The sequence below is a fragment of the Scyliorhinus torazame genome, chromosome 4, assembly GCF_047496885.1.
Source record: "Scyliorhinus torazame isolate Kashiwa2021f chromosome 4, sScyTor2.1, whole genome shotgun sequence".
Classification (NCBI taxonomy): domain Eukaryota; kingdom Metazoa; phylum Chordata; class Chondrichthyes; order Carcharhiniformes; family Scyliorhinidae; genus Scyliorhinus; species Scyliorhinus torazame.
Genome location: NC_092710.1, coordinates 227,475,954 through 227,498,798, shown reverse-complemented (window position 1 = coordinate 227,498,798; position 22,845 = coordinate 227,475,954). Strand labels below are relative to the sequence as shown.

Genomic DNA, 22,845 nt, shown 5'->3' with positions numbered 1-22,845 from the left:
GATTTCCTTTCCTAAAGGATCTCATTGAACTAGGTGGGTTTTTGCAGCAATCGATGACAGTTTAATGGTCACCATTATTGAGACTAGCTTTATGTTTCAGGTTAATTGACTTTAAACTCCACCAGCTGATATGGTGGGATTTGAACTCATGTCCCAAGAGCATCGGCCAGGACACCACGGAGGCACAGTGGTTAGCACTGTTTCCTCACAGCGCCAGGGACCCATATTCAATTCCGACCTTGGGTGACTGTGTGGAATTTGTCTGTTCTCGCAGTGTCGCCATTGGTTCCCTTTGGGTGTTCCGGTTTCCTCCCATAGTCCAAAGCTGTGCAGGTTGGGTGGGTTGGCCGTGCTAAATTGCCCCTTAGTGTTCAAACATTAGGTGGGGTTACTGGGTTGCAGGAATAGTATGGAGGAATTGAAGTGTTGGGTACTCTGATACACAGACGAACCAACACGGTTGCGAATGGTACAACGCAGTTTTATTTTAATCAACTATTAACATAGTAAACTCTGGTACTCAGCACATGGTGAATGTCTGAGCGGCTGGCAATGAGGCCTGTGCCCTGAGCCATCTCCTGCTCGAGTGCCCAGGAAGTGCCGTGTTCATTGTTTTGTACTGTGTATGCTCTTGTCTGTGATTGGCTGTCGTGTTGTGTGTGGTGATTGGTCCGTTGATCTGTCCATCATTATGTATGTACGTATGTGCTATGATGTTCACCTGAATATCATGACATCCCCCTTTTTTATGTGCCTACGTGGTTATAAATAGAGATGTGTACTGAGTGCAGCTAAATGTGTGTGTGTGTAATATTTACAGCATGTACATGGGGCTTAGCTATATACAAGGGGCGATGGCGGGTGCGACATAATAACAAGGTTGTACCATGAACAAAGAACAGGGAAATGTTGAACGAAAGAACAAATTCCTGTAACGATAAGAACATAAACATATTAACACAGTGGTTGCATGAGTTCAATGTATAATCAGTCTCATAAGTCCAGTCTAGTAGGTGGGCGACGAATTCGGGTTGACCGCCTCAAGGGTAGGTCTGGAACCACCGGCTGAGGAACGGGCCTGGCCACGGGCGACAACGGAAGGGGCATGGTAGCAGGCAGCTCCACAAAGTCGATATCAGGAACAACAGGAGGGCACGGTGTCAGTGTAAGGTCTCGTAGCGAGCATGGAAGTAGGTGAAGAGCTCGGCGATTGCGCCTATGAACGGATCCATCAGGCATGCGAATCAGGAACGAGCGGGGAGCCACGCGTCGGAGAACTTCGGCAGGTGCTGACCAGCCACCTTCTGGTAGGTGGATGCGGACTTCGTCTCCAGGGGCCAGGGCAGGAAGATCAGTTGCCCGTGTGTCACATGACCTCTACGGGCGACCGCGCTGCAGTTACATCCTGTGCAGTACCGGCACATGGTCGATTGTGGGTGCCAGAATGGAAGGCACAGTGGTCCTGAGGGCACAACCCATCGACAGCTGGGCTGGTGAGAGACCAGTGGCTAGTGGGGCCGAGCAATAGGCCAGCAGGGCGAGGCAGAAATCCGATCCGGCAGCAGCAGCCTTGCAGAGGAGCCGCTTGACAATGTGAATGCCCTTCTCCGCCTTTCCATTGGACTGGCGTTGCAGAGGGCTAGCACGTGTGTGAAGCCATACGAGGCAGCAAACGACGGCCATTCCTGGCTGGAGAAACAGGGCCCATTGTCCGACATGACAGTCATCGGAATGCCGTGGCGAGTGAAGGTGTCTTTGCAGGCCCTGATGACAGCAGACGACGTCAAATCGTGCAGGCGTATGACCTCTCGGTAGTTGGAGAAGTAGTCAACGACGATGACATAGTCCCTGCCGAGCGTGTGAAAGATGTCCACACCCACCTTCGCATAGGGGGACGTCACCAGCTCATGGGGCAGAAGAGTTTCAGGAGGTTGCGCCGGCTGAAACCTTTTGGCAGGTGGGGCAGTTGAGCACCATATTGGCAATATCATCACTGATGCCCGGCCAGTATACCGCCTCTCGGGCCCTCCGTCTGCACTTCTCGACCCCCAGGTGGCCCCCGTGTAGTTGGTCGAGAACCAGCTTGTGCATGCTGTGCGGAATCACAATCCGGTCCAGCTTCAGAAGGACACCATCAATGACGGCCATGTCGTCTCGGACATTGTAGAACTACGGGCACTGCCCTTTGAGCCACCCTCCTGTCATGTGGCGCATCACACTTTGTAGAAGGGGGTCGGCCGCAGTCTCTCGGCGAATGCGGGCCAGACTGGAGTCGTCAGCTGGCAGATTTGCCGATGTGAAGGCCACCTGCGCCTCGACCTGACATACAAACCCCTCCGAATCTGGCAGCGTGCTCACTGCTCTAGATAGGGCATCCGCAATGATAAGGTCCTTCCCTGGGGTGTAGACCAATTGGCAGTCGTACCTCCTAAGTTTAAGTATGATGCGCTGGAGGCGAGGGGTCATCTCGTTCAGGTCCTTGTTTATGATGCTGACCAGGGGGCGGTGGTCAGTTTCAACAGTGAACCGGGGAAGACCATACACATAGTCATGGAACTTGTCTAAACCGGTTAGCAAGCCCAGGCACTCCTTTTTGATCTGCGCCTAGCGCTGCTCTGTGGGGGTCATGACCCGCGATGCATAGGCGACTGGAGCCCATGACGCAGTGTCATCCCGCTGCAGGAGCACTGCTCCAATGACGGACTGGCTGGCATCAGTCGAGATTTTAGTGGCACGAGACGTGTCGAAAAACGCCAATACCGGTGCAGTGGTGAGTTTGAGTTTGAGCTCCTCCCATTCCTGCTGATATGTGTGTGCTGCCACTGGAACTCCGTGGACTTTTTGACGAGGTGGCGCAGAGCTGTCGTGTGGGAGGCAAGGTTGGGAATGAACTTCCCCAGGAAGTTGACCATGCCTAGGAAGCGTAGCACTGCTTTCTTGTCTGCCGGCTGCGGCATGGCTGTGATGGCGCTCACCTTGTCTGCATCCGGACGGACCCCTGACCGGGAAATGTGGTCCCCCAGGAACTTCAGCTCAGTTTGGCCGAAAGAACACTTGGCTCGGTTGAGGCGCAGGCCGTTTTCACGTATGCGTGCAAAGACGCGTTGGAGACGATAGATGTGCTCCTGCGGTGTGGTGGCCCAGATGATGACGTCATCCACGTATACGCGCACCCCTTCGATGCCTTCCATCATCTGCTCCATGATCCTATGAAAGACCTCGGATGCCGAGATGATGCGAAATGGTATTCGGTTGTAGCAGAACCTGCCGAAAGGGGTGTTGAAGGTGCACAGCTTTCGGCTGGATGGATCGAGTTGGATCTGCCAAAAACCCTTGGAGGCATCCAGTTTCATAAATATTTTCCCCTGGGCCATTTTTCTCGTGATCTCTTCCTGTTTGGGTATGGTGTCCTGTTTGGGTATGGTGTAATGTTCCTTCATAATATTGTCATTGAGGTCTTTTGGGTCAATACAGATCCGGAGCTCGCCGGAGGGCTTCTTGACACACACCATGGAGCTGACCCATGGCGTGGGCTCCGTGACCGTGGATAGGACCCCTTCATCCTGGAGATCCTGTAGCTGCTGCTTGAAGTGGTCTTTGAGTGGCGCAGGGACTCTGCGAGGTGCGTGAATGACCGGGGTGGCGTCTGGTTTGAGCCGAATTCTGTAGGTGTATGGCAGCGTTCCCATGCCCTCGAATGCCTCCTGGTTGTGGGCGAGGAGCGATTGGAGCTGTGCGTTGAACTCTGCATCCGGGAAGTCAAATGTGCCGTCTGGAGAGAGAGAGTGGACTCCTTGCACGAGGTGGAGAGCCTTGCATGCCTGTGCGCCTAGCAGGGAGTCCTTCGATGAGCCGACTATCTCGAACGAGAGTGTGGCCGTGTGTGTGTTGTGTGTCACCTGGAGCTGACAGGATCCCATAGCCGGGATAACGTTCCCGTTGTAGTCGACCATCCTGCACCGGGATGGTCGAATGTTGGTCTGACCTTCATGGCGAAGAAGGCTGACCATGCTATGAGGTTGGCGGAGGCGCCAGTGTCCAGGCGGAAAGTTATCGGCGATCGGTTGACCATCAGGGTGGCACACCATTCATCACCCGGATTGATCGTGTTGACTCGGTTCCCATCAATGACTGCAACACTGAAGGCGTCTCGGTCATCTGTGTCACCGGTCTGGATGTCGTCTGGGCACCGCAGCCGTAATGGGGAGGCTGAATGGTCCGCATGTCCCTGCGAGGTTGTCGGGGCTGTGGAAGATTGACAGGTTGAGCTGCTCGACAGTAAGCAGCGTAGTGGCCCACCTTGCCACAGCATAGGCATTGTTGGGTTCTTGCGGGACATTGCCGCTTTAAATGTGCAGCTCCACAGTTGCCGCACATCGTGACGTCATGGCGTTCGTTGCACCACTGCGCATGCGCAGTTCGGTCTTGCGCTTCACGTTCCTCAGTGTTGCCGTAGGTTTTGGCGCGCACAAGCGCAGGAGGCCTCGAAAAGCACGCGAGATGGCCGCCCACGTCCGGGCCGTGGGCCGGGAGGAACTCGATCGCCTGGACCCGTTCGGCCTCATGGGGCACCTGGCTCGCCGATCCGGCCACGTAGGACCCCCACTGCGCCGATTCGGTCGCCTGAAATTGGGCATAGCGGCTAGTCACGTTTTCGTGCAGGACACAGGCTTCGATTGCAGAGACTAAGGTGAGGCCTTTTATTTTTAAAAGCTGCTGGCGTTGGGTGCCCGAGGCAGCCCCAAAAACGATCTGGTCCCGGATCATGGAATCTGAGGTGGTGTCGTAACCGCAGGACTGCGCAAGGATGCGGAGATGCATAAGGAATGACTGAAAGGGCTCATCCTTACCTTGCAGGCGCTGCTGGAAGAGATACCTCTCGAAGCTCTCGTTGACCTCGACGTTGAAGTGTTGGTCGAGCTTGAGAAGGACCGTCTTGTATTTAGATTGTCCTCGCCTTCCGCGAACACCAGGGAGTTGTAGACATGGATGACGTGCTGACCTGCAGTGGTGAGGGGGATGGCGATCTTTCTGGTGTCCGAGGCGCTCTCTTTTTCGTTGGCTTCCAGAAAGAGCTGGAAGTGCTGTTTGAACAGCTTCCAATTGACGCCGAGGTTCCCAGCAACTTGCAACGGCTGCGGTGTGTTGACGGTGTCCATGGCGCAGGATGGCAGATTTGTGGGTAGGTTTCAAATCACTCCTGGTATCATGAAGTGTTGGGTATTCTGATACACAGACGAACCAACACGGTTGCAAATGGTACAATGTAGTTTTATTTCAAACAACTATTAACATAGTAAACTCTGGTACTCAGCACATGGTGAATGTCTGAGTGGCTGGCAATGAGGTCTGTGCCTTGAGCCGTCTCCTGCTCGAGTGCCCAGGAAGTGTCGTGTTCCCTGTTTTGTACTGTGTATGCTCTTGTCTGTGATTGGCTGTCGTGTTGTGTGTGTTGATTGGTCCGTTGATCTGTCCATCATTATGTATGTATGTATATATGTGCTATGATGTTCACCTGAATATCATGACAGGAATGAGCCTAGGTAGGGTGCTCTTTCGGAGGATCGGCGCAGGCTCAATGGGCCAAATGGCCTCCTTCTATACTGTAGGGATTCTATGACCTCTGGATTACTAGTCCAACGACATGGCCACCATGACATTGTCTCCCCTTCATACATAAATCTTTGAAGTAGCAGATTGAGAAACCTGCTAACAAAGCATATTGGATATCTTTCAGGGAAGATTGAATGTGGATTTGGGAGGCAAAAACTTTTTCAAGGATCTTGGTGAGGAAAGTATAGTTTGAAGTAGAGCAATAATTAAAAAGGATAGTGGTCAAGTGTGCGTTTTGAGGAGGTAATGATAATGGTCGTTTTCAAGGGGAGAGGCCAGTATCTGATATCTCATCAGATAATGTGGAGATCTGAGTGCTGATGATATAAAACCAGGTGGCAAGGTAGGCGGTTGGGAGGACACACAAAGACTGTTTAAGTGAATGGACTTCAAGGTGGCAGATGGATTATAATGTAGTGAAGTGTGGTTATTCACTTCCGTTGAAAGAACAGAAAAGCTGAATGTTTGTTAAAAGGTGAGACTTGCAAATGTTGATGTTCAAAAACACTCGGATATACTCATATAAGGAACACAGAAAGTTAGTTGTACAGGTACATCAAGCAGTTGGGAAGCAAGTAGCATGTTGGTCTTTATTGCAAGGGGATTGGAGAACAGGAATAGAGAACGCTTGCTACAATTTTATTGGGTTTTGGTGAGAACACATCGGGAGCACAGTGTGCAGTTTTGGTCTCTATATTTAAGATGGAGATATTTGCATTGGAGGTGATGCAGCAGAGCTTCACTATATTGTTACTTAGGATGAGTCCTTTTTTTTAATGATGACAGGCTGAGTGTTTTTTTTTATGATGAGAGGCTGAGAAAATTGCATCTCTTTTGCTCCGGAGTTTAGAAGAATGAGAGGCGATCTCTTTGAAATGTACATGATTCTGAAGGGGCATGATAGGGTAGAAATTCAAAGATTTCTTAGCTGGTTGGGTAATCTAAAATGCAGGGCCACAGTCTCAGGATAAAGGGCCAATCATTTAGGGCTGAGATGCTGAGAAATTACTTCACTCAAATGGTTGTGAATCTTTGGAATTCTCTACCCGAGGTGGGTTTTAAAAAATGTCATTTACGGGATATGGGTGTCGCTAGTTGGGCCAGCTCATCCCTAATTGCCCTTCAGAAGGTGGTGATGAGTTGCCTTCTTGAGCCGCTGCAGTCCTTCATGTGTAGGTACACCCACTGTGCTGTTAAGGAGGGAGTTCCAGGATTTTGTCCCATTGACAGTGAAGGAGCGGCGATAAATTTCCAAGTCAGGGTGGTGAGTGACTTGGAGGGAAACCTCCAGGTGCTGGGGTTCCCAGGTATCTGCTGCTCCTGTCCATCTAGATGGTAGTGGTCGTGGGTTTGGAAGCTGTTGTCTCAGGAACCTTGGTGAATTACTGCAGTGCATCTTGTAGATGGTACACAAAGCTGCCACTTTTCGGAGGGTTTGTATGTTTGTGGAATGGGGAGCAATTAGATGGGCTGCTTTGTCCTGGATGGTGTTGAGCTTCTTCAGTGTTCTTGGAGCTGCAGGCAAGTGGCAAGTATTCCATTACACTCCTGACTTGATGGTAGATGGTGGACAGGCTTTGAGGGGCATCAGGAGGTAAGTTACTCGCCGTAGAATTTCTAGTCTTTGACCTGCCCTGGTAGCCACAGTGTTAATGTGGCTAGTCCAGTTCAGTTTCTGATCAATGTAACCCCCAGGATGTTGATTGTGGGGGATTCAGTGATGGTCATGCTACTGAATGTCAAGGGGTGGTGGTTAGACCCTCTCTTGTAGGAGATGGTCATTGCCTGGCACTTGTGTGGCGCGAATGTAACTTGCCACTTGTCAGGTTGTGGATGCTCCATTGCTGAATATATTTAAGGCTGGCATAGACATAGTTTTTATTTCTCAGGGAATCAAAGGATAATGGGAGGGGCAGGAAAGTGGAGTTGAAGCCCAAGATCGGCCATGGTCATATTGAATGGCAGAGCTGGCTCGATATGGGCTGCATAGTCTTCTCCTGTTCCTACGTCTTGTGTTCAAGAGGCTCAACACCATCTGGGACAAAGCAGCCTGCTTGATTCGCAATCCGTTCACCATCGTAATCATTGACTCGCTCTGCCACCACTGCACAGAGGCAGCAGTGTTTATAATGTGCAAGATGCATTACAGCAACTCACCAAGATGCCGTAGACAGCACTTTCCAAGCCATCGACTGCTATCATCTAGAAAAACACTGGCAGCAGATACATGGGAACACTACCACCTGGAAATGCCCTTCGAGCCCACACAGCATCCTGACTCAGAACTATATCGCATTTCCTTCACTGTTCCTGGGTCAAAATCCTGGAACGAACTCCCTCACACCACTGTGGATGTATCTACTCCACATGGACTGCAGTAGTTCAAGAAGGTAACTCAACATCACCTTCACAATGACATTTAGGGATGGGAAGTAAGTACTGACCCTACCAGTGATATTCACATCCCAAGAATGAATAATAAAGAGAAGATGGGATAAATATCCCAATTTCTCCCAATTGTGTCAAACTGGCACAATACCTACTGAGATCTAAATTTAACAAGGCAATTTATGTTGTCCCAAATCAATACACTTATAAAAGTAAACTAATTTCAAATGCACTTTAAATGTTAGCATTATTATGGAATTATAAAAGTATATTTGTTTCATATTTGATGGCAAGAAGCACATAATGAATCTGTATCCCTAATCGGTTGAAATTCTGATCTCGCAAACCAATTTATAACCAACCAGGAGGATAAGGTAAGATTTAAGCTTTAAAAATAATTAGCTATTCAAATTTTTTTAAATGAGCGATGAGCAGGTTCACTATCCGTGTGGAGTTTGTCCATGTGGAGTTTGCACACTCTCGCTGTGGCTGTGTGGGTCTCACCCCCACAACCCAAAAAGTTGTGCAGGCTAGGTGGATTGGCCATGCTAAATTGCCCCTTAATTTAAAAAAAGAATTGGGCACTCTAAATTTATTTTAAAAAATGAATGATGAGAAAGGCACGTAAAAATTAAGTTTCATTTTTTTTTTATGCGCACAAATGAATGTGAATGTTCTATTTTTTTTACATAAAATGTTCTTGCTATTAATTGTTATATTTTAACACAAATGATGAGAAAGGCATGTAAAAATTTCATTTTTAAATTTTTTTCTGCGCACAAATGAATGTTCTATTTGTTTTACATCAAATGTTCGTGCTATTTATTGTTATATTTTAAGGTTGATACAATGATAAATTGATTTTTGAGTTGTGTTTGTATGAGAATGTTTAGGTTTGTTTCTGGATTATGATTACGGTACCGAGGTGAAAACCGAGATAACTTGTTGGCCCAGGAAGGCAGGATCTTTCCTGTAAGACAGTTATCCCTGTCACAACTTCATTCCTAACATTCTGGTATCAGCAAATGTGGGCCAACACTCCAATGCATGCAAAATATTAAAAAAGAAACAACATGCATTTCGATAATCTCTGTTAGGATGTCTCAAAGCCCTTCAGAGGTATGAAGTCGAGTTATTGTTGTAATGTCAGGAACTGCAGCAGCCAATTTGCAAATCCCACTAAAAGTAATGTAAAAATCAACCAGATGATGTGCTGTACCATTTTTACCTGGATAAAATAATAATTACAATGTGTCCCATTGTGAATGAGGAGCAGTTGTCCTAATCTGTATTAGGAGTCCAAGTGCATACATCATCTACAGGTGCAGTACAAGTACTGCTGGCGACAAGCAAGAATGATATTACCATTTCACACTGTACTCCAGTGCAGATTTCCTGAAACAGATGAGATATATAGAAACATTAAGCCTCAAAGCACCTGTTGAACAGTCGCAATGCTTGCAGCCTGTTCTTTATTCAGCAGTGTACGGGTTACTTGTATCTCTGTCTGATATCTTATTTTGAAGCAAGACCGTGGGAATTTGATAGTTGAAACCCTCGTACCAGCTCAAGCAGAATTAAGTTATAATATGGTTGCATGAATATAATGCATTTTTAGCTTATGACTCATCTGGTAATTATTGCCTTTCATTTGCCTCTGCACAACCATCATGCATTAATACATAATGCACTGAGGTGTTCTCATGCCACAGCAAACCTTTTAAAATATTTTTTGGTATAGTATTTCGTGATTAAAAACCTTTGCACCCCTCCTCCCCCAACTTTTTTTTTGCTCGACTTATACATTTCCCCCTCTTTTCTATTGAAACAGCTCATGGTCTATGCTGCAACCTTTTTGTGTTTGTTTTTTTCATATGCAAATGACCCGGGTGCCATGGAAACCATTCAAAGAGAAGAGGGGGTTGGAAACAAAAGCTTCTGCAGGAGAATGGCTCGGCGCATATTCCCACTGAGGGAATAACAGTTAATGCTGGCGGACAAAGCTAGCCTTCAGAAAGCCACCTGGTGGCAACAGTCCTGAGACAGGGACTGAGATTTATAAATAGACAATCCTGCAAATTGCCTTTAGTGGTTATGAGTTATAAGTTCTCAAATTTCACGCCAAAATATCGTTAATGGAATTCAGCAGAGTACCTTACGATGTGAATACCATTTGCTCACTTTTCATTGTGCTGCTTCATGGTACAACTGTGCTTTAAGCGGGGAGCAGATGACCACTCCGAGCACGTCAATCTTATGGCAGCCTTGAAGAGGAGAAAACATGCTATTTTCCGTTTCCTCTTTATCTCTCTTGTCTTATTCCTGTTTCACATCATGGGAACCACTGAGCCTTTTGAATAGTGCTGCAGCAATTGTGGAGCCCAACAAAAAGGAAAATCACAAGCTTGCATAATGTTGCTTTTGGTGTTTATCAAATATTAATAAAAGGGATTTTAAAAAATTTAACACACTTTCTGACTTTGTAACAAATATATAATTTGTTTCTAGGTTATCTTGCAGCACCAGAGCACTACAAATGGAACACTAAAATGCATCAAGTTCTTTGTCATGCTCTATCCCACTAATATGGCCCAAGTAGGTTTTATTCTTACCACGGAAATTGCTGGAATGTTTGCACATAGTGACGACTGAGGCCAATTTAATTTATTTATTAACATCATTTTTAATGAAGGGGACTTTGATTTATTATTATTAAATAATTCTTACTTATTTCGTAGCATAATTTGTATTTAAAAACAGAATAAATTGAGAGAGTTTGTAAGAACCCAAAGCTCTGGGCAATTAAGTGATCTCTTGAATTCCCAGTAATTTTGAAAGCACGACATACCTATGAGTGGGAGGCTGGGGGAGGGTTTGGGAGAGGCTGGCTGACTTGGGAGGGGGATGGCTGCAGGTGGGGTGAGAGGTTGCAGTGGGGAGAGAGGCTGTGAGCGGATCTGGGGCAGGTGGTGGAAAGCCTGCAGGGGGAGAGAAACTGCACGGGAGAAGGATTGCGATGGAGAGAGAAACGTCAGTGGGGCGAGGCTGCAATGGGGAAAGAGGTGTAAGAGGCTGTGATGAGGGGTGAGACTGTTTGAGGAGAGAGAGGCTACAACGGGGAGAGAGCCTGCGATGAGGGGAGAGGCTGTTGGGGGGGGCGACGGGGAGGGGGGGGGGGGGGGGCATGGTGGCACGGTAGCACAGTGGTCAGCACTGTTGCTTCTCAGTGCCAAGGGTCCGGATTCGATTTCCAGCTTGGGTCACTGTTTGTGCAGAGTCTGCATGTTTTCCCCGTGGTTGTGTGGGTTTCCTCCGTGTGCTCCGGTTTCCTCCCCAGTCTCCCCAAAAATGCTTGTTCGGTGAATTGGACATTCTGAATTCTCCCTCTGTGTACCCGAACAGGCGCCGTAGTCTGGCTACGAGGGAATTTTCAGAGTAACTTCATTGCAGTGCTAATGTAAGCCTAGTTGTGACACTAATAAAGATTATTATTATAGGGAAAGTCGGGGGATAGAGTCTATGATGGGGATAGAGGCAGCAGGAGGCACAGGCAAATACTGTGATGGGGGGAGACTGCCTATCTCTTGCTCTGGCTGACTGATCATCCAGTACAACAGTGACTGTTCGTCGTGTTTGTCAAATATGTAGAGTGAACCTCCGAGAAGGCGTAGGATGCATACGATCAAAGTTCAGGGACCTGCCAACCGATGAGCATTCCTGCTGGCCTCTGTTGTAATATGGTTTTATGCATGACCTCACTCGAAGGGATGTGATCCAGTCTTAGTTTCATTTTTGCTTCAAGTCTAATGGGTCATTTAAATATGCGCGCCTGGATCTTGCCTCATGCCACAGCAAACCTTGACCCGACACCAAGTTGGGCGCAACAGGACCGCTGAACCATGCTCATGGTTTCCTGAATTAGGTGTGTCTCAACCAGATAAACAAGGAAGAAGAGCTAAAGCATTACCAAAAGATATAGGGCGGGATTCTACGACCCCCGCCGGGTCAGAGAATCGCCGGGGGGGGGGGGGGGTGGGGGCGGCGTGAACCCTGCCGCTCCGACGGCGGTTGCCGAATTCTCCGGCGCCGGTTTTTTGGCGGAGGCGGGGATCACGCCGCGCCGGTCGGGGGCCGTTGGCAGTGGCCCCCCCCCGGCGATTCTCCGGGTTCCGATGGGCTGAGCGGCCACCCGTTTTCGGCCAGTCCCGCCGGCGTGAAATACGCAAGGTCCATACCGGCGGGACCTGGCTCTGAGGGCAGTTAGCGGGGTCCTCGGGGGCGCGCGGGGGGATCCAGCCCCGGAGGGTGCCACCACGGTGGCCTGGCCCGCGATCAGGGCCCACCGATCTGCGGGCGGGCCTGTGCCGTGGGGGCACTCTTTTCCTCCATGCCGGCCTCTGTAAACCTCTGCCATGGCCGGCGCGGAGAAGAAACCCCCTGCGTATGTGCAGGGATTATGCCAGCGGTTCTGCGCATGCCCCAGAACATGCTGGCACTCTCGCACATGCGCCAACTCGTGCCGGCTGGCGGAGGCCCTTCACCGCCGGTTGGCGCGGCGCCAACCACTCCAGTGCCTGCCTAGCCCCCGGAAGTGCGGAGGATTCCGCAAATTCCGGGCGGCCCCAATGCCGGAGTGGTTCACGCCACTCTTTGGTGCCAATACAGCCCGCCCGCCGGTTGGGAGAGAATCCTGGCCATAGAGTGCGATAATAAAGATTATTATTATTTAACGGAAACATTTAACATTTTGGGTGCATTTAGCAGGATGTTTCGTGACGGCCACGTTGGTGAGATCGTGACCCATATTCAACAGCATTTAGTGTCAGGAGCCTTTACGGGATTCTCGCCTGCACTGGCTCCCACGCCGTCTGATTTGCCCGACTTGTGCCTCAGCTTCTTACCGCTAACACGAGGAAGCTGTATTTAATTGTTCCCTCATCACTCCGTTAACTCACAGGCATGGCAGCGCGCAGACCTGCTTCCTGCTTTGGTGATGCTGACCTGGCCAAGCCTCTCGACACTGTGGATGAGAAGCAGGCCATCCTGTTTCCTTGAGGGAGTCGGATGACAAGCAGCAGGGTCAGCAATGACGCCGAAGAGGCATTGGCAGCGGCTGGCAGTGCAGGTAATATGACGAGGTGGACTGGAGTCCAATGTCGGAAGAAGACCAACGACCGCACGAGGAGGCACAGAGCCGGTGAGGGTCGACCCCGCAGAGTTCCCAGCACAGACACAGGTGCTGAAGGCCAAATGGACGTACTTCATCACCTCCGAGATCTAGCGACATAGGGAGGAGATGAGAAAAGAGCTCCTGGCAACTGCTGTTGAGGTGGCATTGGCAGCCAAAATGGCCCCCTTAAGAGAGGAAATGGACAATATGGAACGGAGGCCAGAGGTCCAGGTAAAGCCGCCACGGACCAATGGGACCGGATCCCTGCACTTGAGGCCGAGGTAGCAAACCCAGAATGGGTTGAAGACTAAAGTCGATGACTAGGAGAACTAAATGCATTGACACAACCTGAGAATCGTGGGGCTACCGAGGGTGAGTATGGTTGACCCCTCAAGGGTGGGGGAGGTGGGGTGGGGGGAGGTGCAGCCCACCCCCTTCCAATTCAGATTGTAACATGGAAGGTGAGGGGTCTCAATGGGCCGGTGAAAAGATCCAGAGTTCTTGCCCATCTCGAGAGTCTGGGGGTGGACGTAGCCTTCCTACAGGAGATACTTTAGGGACCGACTGCAGGTAAGGAAGGGCTGGCGGGACAAACGTTTCACTCATGTTTCAACATCAGGTCAAGGGGGATGGCCATACTAATCAACAGGACAGTTTCATTCACGATGACAGGCACAGTGACGGACCCAGGGGGCGATACTTTATGGTCAGCGGCACCCTAGAAGGGGCCCCGGTAGTCTTGGTAAATATATACGCCCCGAACTGGGATGATGCAGAATTCATCAAAATAAAGGTTGGCTGAAATCCTGGACTTAGACACCTACCGACTTATCATGGGGGGCTGGGAGACTTTAACTGGGTATAGGACCAGACAATGGACAGATCTAACCCCAGGAGAGGGAGCATGTCAGGTATGGCACAAGAATTGAATGCTTTTATAGAGCAGATGGAGGTGTAGACCTGTGGAGTTTCAATTACCCGAAAGAGAAAAAAAATTCCTAAATCTGTCTGGGAGTCTGAATCGGTCCGAATGAGAATATGAATCAATCAATCTGTCTGGTAGTGTCATTAGGATCGATTTGGACTCGTATTCAGATTGATTCTGTTACACATTCATATTCTTTCAAATTCACATTCATACTGATTCAGATTCTCATTCAGATAGATTCAGTTTCACATCAGATTGATGCAGATTCACTTTCCGATCGAGTCGGTTTCTCCTTCGAATCCATTCAGATTCCCATTCAGATTGATTCAGATTCTCATTCCGAATAACTCAGATTCTCATTCAGATTGATTCAGATTCTTATCCAGAATGATTCACATACTCATTCAGATTCACTTAGATTCATTTTCAGATCAAATCAGGGGCGGTATTCTCTGATCCTGAGGCTAAGTGTTGACGCCGTCGTAAACGCCGTCGCGTTTAACGACAGCGTCAACAGGCCCCCAGGAGCAGTGATCCTGAGCTCTACAGGAGGCCAGAACGGCACTGGAGCGACCCACGCCACTCCAGTTGCCGATACCGGCGTCAAATGGGCGCCACGGGTCTGCGCATGCGCAGCAGCTCCCTTCTCCGCGCCGGCCCCGGCGTAGCATGGCGTAGGGCTACAGGGGCCGGCAAGGAGCAAAAGAGACCACCAGCCTGCCGATCGGTAGGCCCCAATCGCGGGCGCCCATCCCGGGGTCGCCCCCCCCACAGGATGGATGCCGACGCCCCGCCGGGTAAGACCAGATGTGAGCGGCGCCAGCAGGACCCGGGTGTTTTTGGGCGGCCATTCGGCCCATCCCGGCTGGAGAATCGGCGGACCAGCGTCGAGGCGGCGTAGCGCGATTCGCACCCGGTCCGGCGATTCTCCGACTCGGCGTGGGCTGAGAGAATCCCACCCCAGATTCTCAGTCAGATCGATTCAGATTCTCTTTCGGATCGATTTATATTCTCATTCAGGAGAAGTCAGAGCCTCATTCAGATCGATTTCAGATTCGCATTTAGATTGATTCAGATTCACATTCGGATTTATTCAGATTTTCATTCAGATTAATTCAGTTTCGCATTCAGAATCACATTCAGAATTATTAAGAATCACATTCATATTGATTCAGATTCTAATTCACATCGATTCAGATTCTCATTCACATCGATTTGGACTCACACCTTTCCTTAAATAAGGAAGCCAGATGGGCGGCATGGTGGTGCAGTGGTTAGCATTGCTACCTCACGGCGCTGAGGACCTGGGTTTGATCCCAGCCCCACGTCACTGTCTGTGTGGAGTTTGCACATTCTCCCCATGTCTGCGTGGGTCTCAGCCTCACAACCCAAAGATATGCAAGGTAGGTGAATTGGCCACGCTACATTACCCCTTAATTGGAAAAAATTAATATAAAATAAGGAGGCCAGTGGTTTACCCAATACTCCAGGTGTGGTCTCACTAGTGCCCTGTATAACTGAAGCATAACCTTCCCACTTTTATATTTAATTCCCCTTGCAATAAACAACAACATTCTAATAGCTTGCCTAATTACTTGCTGTACCTGTGATTCATGCACTAGGCCACCTCCGAATTGTGCAATTTTTCACCATTTTCACATTTTACCATATCACACTCCATTTGCCAGGTCTTAGTTCAGTCATTGAAACTATCCATATCCCTTTGCAGTCTCCTTATGTCCTTTTCACAACTTACTTTCCACCATCTTTGTGCCATCAGTAAATTTAGTAACCAAAACTTTGGTGCCCTCATCCAAGACATTTCTATAAATTGTAAAAGCTGAGGCCTCAGCACTGATCCCTGTGGCATAAAAGACCAATTTATGCCGACAACTGCTTCCTGTTAGTCAGCCAATCTTCTAGCCTGTACACCATTACCTTTTATTTTCCACAAGAATCTTTGATATGACACCTATCAAATGCTTTTTGGAAATCGAAGTACAGTACATCCACCGGTTGCTCTTCATCCACAGCACATGTTATTTCTTTAAAGAACTCCAATAAATTGGTTAAACATGATTTCCTTTTCACAAAAGTATGTTGACTCAACCTATTACCTTGAATTTTTCCAAATTTCCCACTATAACATCTTTACTCACAGTGTCTAACATACTCCGATGACAGATAGGCTAACTGGCCTACAGTTTAAGTTCCATTGCTTGCTTTGTGACATGATATTCTTCAACAACTACACACAGCACAGATCGGATCAGAAGACTTGCAAGACTGAGTGCTGAGGGAGCATTTAAAAGCAGACCAGAAATGACAAGAAACTGAGGCGCAAGTCTGGCGAATCAAATGCCTGGGGATTCAGGCACAGCGAGTTTCATATTGGGGTCATTTATTGCACTAAGTGTGGTGAATACCACGGGTGGGATTCTCCATTGCCTGATGCCGATATCGTAATTGGCGATCGGGCGAAGAATCCCTGTTTACGACTGAATCTGGGGTAGCGCCAGTTTTCAGATGCTCCGCCCCCTCCAAAACAGCATCATTGAGCAGTACACCGCACACCGTTGGGACGGCCTCAGGACGTTACATGAAGGCCCTCCCCTGATGCTCCGCCCCCGATGGGCCGAGTTCCCGACTGCGCAGGGCACGTGTGCTTTCAGTTTTCGTGAATCTGGCGTGGCGGCTGCGGACTATGTCACTATGGACACAGTCAGGCGGGAGCCGTGCTGTTGGCCGCGGAGGCTTCGGGGAGGGCTGGGGGGACTGGTGTGGGATGACCCGGGGTGGCGAGGGGGAGTCCAGGGAGGCAGGTCGGGTCTGAGCAGCCATGCATTGCCATGGACCTGGTAATTCTCCAGGCGTTTATATCGGGAAGGATGTGCGTTTTTCATGGCGCGGCTGCTAGCCCCTCACCGGTCGGAGGGTCAGTGCGGGTACAGAACCAATGTCTTTGTCGTAAAACCAGACCCATCCTCTGGACATAGCCTCAAAATTGGAGAATCTAGCCCCACGTCATTACAACCGGTGCAAAACACCCCGCCAAAATGGTCCAGTCATTTTTTGAGTTAATCATACCCAATAATTTAATTCAAAATGTACACAATTTAAAAGTGTTTTCCATTAAATTTTTTTATTGTTTTCAGTTTCTTTATAAGTTCACATTTCTCATTCTGGAGGTTCATAAATGAAGGAAATACTGGGCGCAATTGAACGACCTCGTCAAACCCGACTCGGCGATGGGATGAGGCTGTTAAATCTAGCGCGAGGCTTCTTGCAAGATTTGTGACACTCGAATGCCTCGCTGGATCTAACGAGATCTTGCAAGGCGTCGCGATCTGGATCTCACCCTTGCTGGGCGAGATCCCGATTAACATATTTATGGCTCATTTAAATTTGCCAGCGCCAGAGTCTCCCAAGGCTCGGAATGAATGCCCGTGCCTGGGAAATCTCGCCATGGCAGCATTTAGCACTGGTCCAGGTGTAATGGCACCTGGGGAGGTGGTCTCACAGGCCATCAAAGGCCCGGGTGGTCGGGCCTAGGACAGGCTCATACCTTGATACCCCATTGGCACCCGGGCATCTTGGCACTTCCAGCCCAGCACCTTGCTACTGCCACCTGGGCATTTTGGCACTGTCACCTGAGCATACTGACAATGCCCCCCAGGCTGGCAGGGACACTGCCAGGGTGCCAGGCTGGCAGTGCCTAGGTGCCCAGGTGCCAAGTAGCCTGTGCAAGGGATTGAATCTGAGGGTCCATTGCCTTTAAGAAGTGGGGTGAGGAGTGGCTCGAGGAACCCCTTGAGAGTCGTTGGGGGACTCCAGAGGCTGCGGTGGGGATTTCGGGAGGGGTTGAGAGATTGGTGCGGCACTAATGCAGGAAGTGAATAAGTATGGCCGCAGTAGCCGTTCCTCACCGAGGCCAGAAAAGACCACTGAGAAAGACCCCGCCATACACCCCCCAAAACGGGTCTCAGGATTTGGGGCTTAAATCGCACCCACTGTGAGCAGCATCATACCATTAACGGCAATGTGACATTTGGGTCTGCCACTGTGAGCTGAGTCTCTTCATCAAGGAGGATATTATAACCCAGATTTGCACTATGTCATTTCATCTGAGCAAGAGCAGAATTTACCTTTTCTCCCCACTTTCGAGGTTGGGTATCGAACATTGGACCATTCCATCAGCGATGGTGAGAAACCCTGTGGTGCCGACCTAGGGTCAGAGATTGGAAACTCCCTGAATTGGACAGAGCCCTCACATTACTTCAATATATTTTGGAGCACCCTAGTCCTGCGTCCTGTTCCAGAATCCTTTGCAGCCAAAGCCTGAACTATAAGTGGGCTAACCTTCTGACACAGAAATATTCAAGGACAAATTGTTGCTAACTTTTGGTTGGCTCTTAAATGTTGCCCGTTGTATCTTTACTTAATTTGCTCTGTTTCTATAACCTTTGCTCTAGAGTCGCCAGGTATCTTTATGATACCGCCACGAGGTTCAAGTTCAAGTACTGATCAATAACTCAACATACCAATTAGTAAGATTCAAATCAAAACACATTTATTATACACAGTAAATCACTACTCATGCATAAACTCTACTTTCTGGACTATTTTCTATCACTAAAAGGCCTATACTTACCTTCGGAATTGGCCCACCAGGTCAGGGGAACAAATGGCCTTTCGTCCGATCTGCATCTACAGGATTCAAAAGCTGGAATGGACTGGTAGCTAGGAGCGCCTATCTCATAGCGTGCGTTGACTGGAGACTTACTTGGTTGCTGCGGCAGCTTGGGTAGTTCACTCTCGAGGGTTGATTCGCTGCTGAGTGACCCTGCCAAGAAGGACAAATTGAACTTGGGGACTATGCCCCCAGGGGCTCCGCGCCATTCGGGGCGGACCCCGTATCTGGTTCCAAGTGATTGGATTAGGTTTCGATCACTTGGATCGATTTCTCCAATACTGGAGTTGTTCCCTGATCGCTGGGTGGTCACTGAGTGTCCGTTGGCCTTCCTTTGCCTTGGCTCCTGCTGGCACCGAGGAGTCTGGCTTGGCCTTATTCACCTTAAATGTTTCGATTGTTCCCGGGGATCGCTCATTAGTATGCAGATGGCTGTGAGTTTCAGTGCTGTCTGGGCTTTTGCAAGTTCTAATACACAGGATTTCTGCACTTGCTAGTTTTTGCCTGTGTTGGCTGAATTTCCCTGTAGTCTTTGCGGACCTCCATTTTAAGTTGGGAAGTGGCCAACCCAGGTGGCTACACTCCCTCCTTGTGATCCTTAACGCGAAACGTGAAGGATCACATAACTGCGTTGTCTTCACTTCTTGAACCAGCGAGCACTCTTCCATGGCCTCTACACTGACCATAACTATGTATAAAAATGTTTTAACTAACAATTCTAAGTGGCGCTATGTCAGATAGGGACATGCATTACAACAACAAAAAATGGTACCTCTAACTCTCATAAACTACACTCACTCAAACATTCAATCATACTAACTTCCTAACAATACAAAAACAATAGCAGCATTCACATTTTTGCTCTGGCTTGGCAGTCAAGCACAGAGGTGTACAATATTTCCGTTGTAAACGAAACACATTACTTTATTTCCAAAAGATGCAACACAAATGTTCTTTATTGTAGATCAAGGGGTTTGGGGTCCTGGTGATAACCGATAATAGGGGATCTTATCCTGTATACCGGGGTGCGAGATCGGTAGGCTCTCCTTCGCCATTTCCTCATACGGATAATCTGCACGATGCTGCAGAATATCGCCAATACTAAAAGGGATTCAATTACGTATGATAGTGAATACCAGGTTGTAAATGTATCACACCATGATGGTGTGTTGTTACTTGTCACTGGGCTCTGTGTGCTATGGGGAAGTGAATCATTGACGGCCACGGGGTTTGGGGTCAGGGGTTTGCGTTCGCGTGGAACCGGATACAAATTACAATAACGCCGAAAAACACGTATGATGTCTTCATTGTTGTCTTCTTCTTTTCCTTTCTTCTCTTCCTTTTTGTCTCTTCTCTCTTCCTGGAGCTTCTGGAATTCTGTAAATCAAGCATAGTTTCTGTTACTATCTTGTTTAATATCTTGAATGTCAGCATGTCTGTCTTTTAGTGCCAATTTCCCTTTATAATTGGTCACCATGTGTGACTCCCTCATTTAACCCCCCCCCCCCCACCCCAAATATTTGGACGAGACACACTTAAAAAAATATATACTGAAACAGTGCGAGCCGTCTCGCAGGCTGTGCGATTTACCATCCAAATGCTTGAGGATGTAAATAGCATAGGGATTGCAACCTAAGGGTTGCCCGAAAACAAAACACAACTTTTTGAACCAAGAGTGCCGAAATGAGGTGCGTATGGGCCGCGACAGGTAAGAGTTGGATGGAATCCCTGGGTAGGATGGTGATCAATGCCGTATGTGCTCTACCCGAGTGTAGCTGATCAGAGGGGGGGTCCTCAGGCAGGGCGGAGACCAATGCCGGTTCTCCATTGCCTGTGCAACCGGCAAGAAAGGGCAAAAAATGTAGTCATCGTGGGGGGTTGCTGTAAAGGTTCTACCGTCGAACCAGAAGAGCAGTTATGAACGGTGCTGGCAAGCTCTCAGCGGTTTCTGCCGATAAGCATGCTGGCAAGTTTTCACAGGTTTCTGCCGACAAATATGGCATGTGGCCGTGGAACTTCCGAGTGTACAAACAACACTTAACAATAACACTAACAAACAACATTGAACAACATGCTGCAGGTTCCATCAGCAAGGACATCGTAAATCACATTTGGTCTGGGGTGTAACTAGCATATGGAGGCAGTGTAGTGTGGCCGAAGAAGAGTGGAAGGAGGAGTGAAACAAAAATGAAGTGGCCTTGCTGAGGTGTCCCTGCCAGGAGAAATGGTGGGTAAGTGCTCACAGTTTGCATGGGGCAGCTGGAACCTTGTAGCTGCTGTGGGTGGTGTTCTCTTTCATATCTGAGGGCTAGTCTAGCTGGTGGGGGTCTCCTGCAATCTCGGGCGAAGTGTCCTGACTGCCCACAGTTGTAACATGACCCCTGGGGCACACAAGGTGGAGTAGGCTCTCTGGTGCATTGTTCCCTTGGGTATGGTTCCCTGGGTGGGTGGGGGGTCGGGGCTGTTGGTGTCTTTGCTGGTTCGGGGGGCATTTGTGGGCTGAATCCGTTGCTGTTTCAGGGGGGCTTGACATTCGTGCGTAATGTCCTAATTGTCCGCAATTCGTGCGTAATGTCCTAATTGTCCGCAATTGTAACATTCTTGAGCTTTGGGCTGGGGTTGGCTGTTCCTGCCCTCATTTACCCATGCGCGGTTCTGGTGTGCTTTAACTGGGTTCATTTCTACCTGCTCTTCATCGGGTGCTATAAATGCGGTTTTGTTTTGGACAGACTGCTCCCAGGGGCGGGATAATCTTTTTAAAACCCACTTTTCGTTGTGCGCTTCTTCCGAGGGGTCATAATTGGTACAGGCTTTTTGTCCTGCCTCTGTGGCATGGGAGATAAGGGTGCGGGTCCATTTGGCCATGTTGTCTTGGGACTAAATTGTCGAAAACGCCTGTAAAATGGATCCACAGACGTTCAGCAAACGCTGCGGGGTGTTCTGTCTTTTTCTGTCTGTACTTATTCAGGCCTTCTACTGGGTCACCTCTGTTGTAACCGATCACGTCTAGGATCGCCGTGTGCATCTCTGCAAGGGTGCCTCCTCCTACAATCTGCGGGTCGGGAAGGGCTGCTACAACCAAGGGGTCTAAGCTTAAAACTGTGAGCTTCACATGCTCACGCTCATCCAGGCCGTACATGGTCGCCTGCTGCTTCACTCTAGCAAAGATGTGGTGGGGGTCTGAGGTGGGAGGAACGGTGTGATCTTTTCGCGTCCCGTAATTGGGTCACGGTTAAGGGGGTGGTGTAAAGGAATTCTGCATCTCCTTCCGATTTGACTGTACGGTGGTAGTGACTGGATTCATGGGTGCCTGATCTATCTGCTCTATGGCGGGTTGTGGTGCTTTTCTCTTTTGGGGTTTTCCTTGCGCACATGTTCCCTGAACATACCTATGCACGGTTTCATTTAATTCTTGCTAATCAGGGCCGTCTTCCTCATCTAATTGGGATCCAAAGGTGCTCTGAAACCTATTTTGTACTGAAAGCAAAAACTGCAGTTCCGCAATCTGCTTCCTGCATTTCGCATGATCTAATGAGCTTTGTCTGTGCTCCGTGGTGGCAGCATGGGGTGCTCTTAACGCTGCTTTTAGATCACTGCACTGCCTTTGCAATGCCTCTACCTGTTTCTCTGTCTCTTCTCTTACCAGGACTGCATGTTGCATGTCCTGATAGGCCTTCTCATATTGGGTTTGGAAGCTGCTCAGATGCGCTAGACAAGACTGGTTTGCCCACTTGGCATCATCCACCCCTCTGTCATTTGCTGCCAACTTCCTTCTTAAATCTATATTCTCTTTCTCGATCTCGCTAACATCGACCTTGCTCATTCGATGTGTCTCCTCTATCTCTTTGCGGAGCGTCCGAACGACCTCCTCTGTGCCTCGCAATTGTGCCAGACAGGACAAGATTGCCATCGGCTTGCGAGCTTTTCCCAAGCTTTTCTTATGGATCTCTGACAGGTTCTCCCACCAAGTATGTCCTATACTCCCGGGTCCTGTTTCCTCATTGTCACAGAATTCACTCCAAAGGGGCCATCCCTTCCCTTTGAGATATTTCCTGA

At 49.0% G+C, this 22,845-nt stretch overlaps 1 long non-coding RNA gene across 1 annotated transcript in view; it reads left to right on the top strand.

Annotated features, from left to right (window-relative positions):
• Positions 1 to 22,845, top strand: part of LOC140411712 (uncharacterized) — a 69,121-nt gene that overhangs the window by 6,528 nt on the left and 39,748 nt on the right. The window contains exon 2 of the long non-coding RNA XR_011940960.1: positions 10,510 to 10,596. This is a non-coding gene — a long non-coding RNA (uncharacterized lncRNA). The remainder of the gene's footprint in view (positions 1 to 10,509; positions 10,597 to 22,845) is intronic.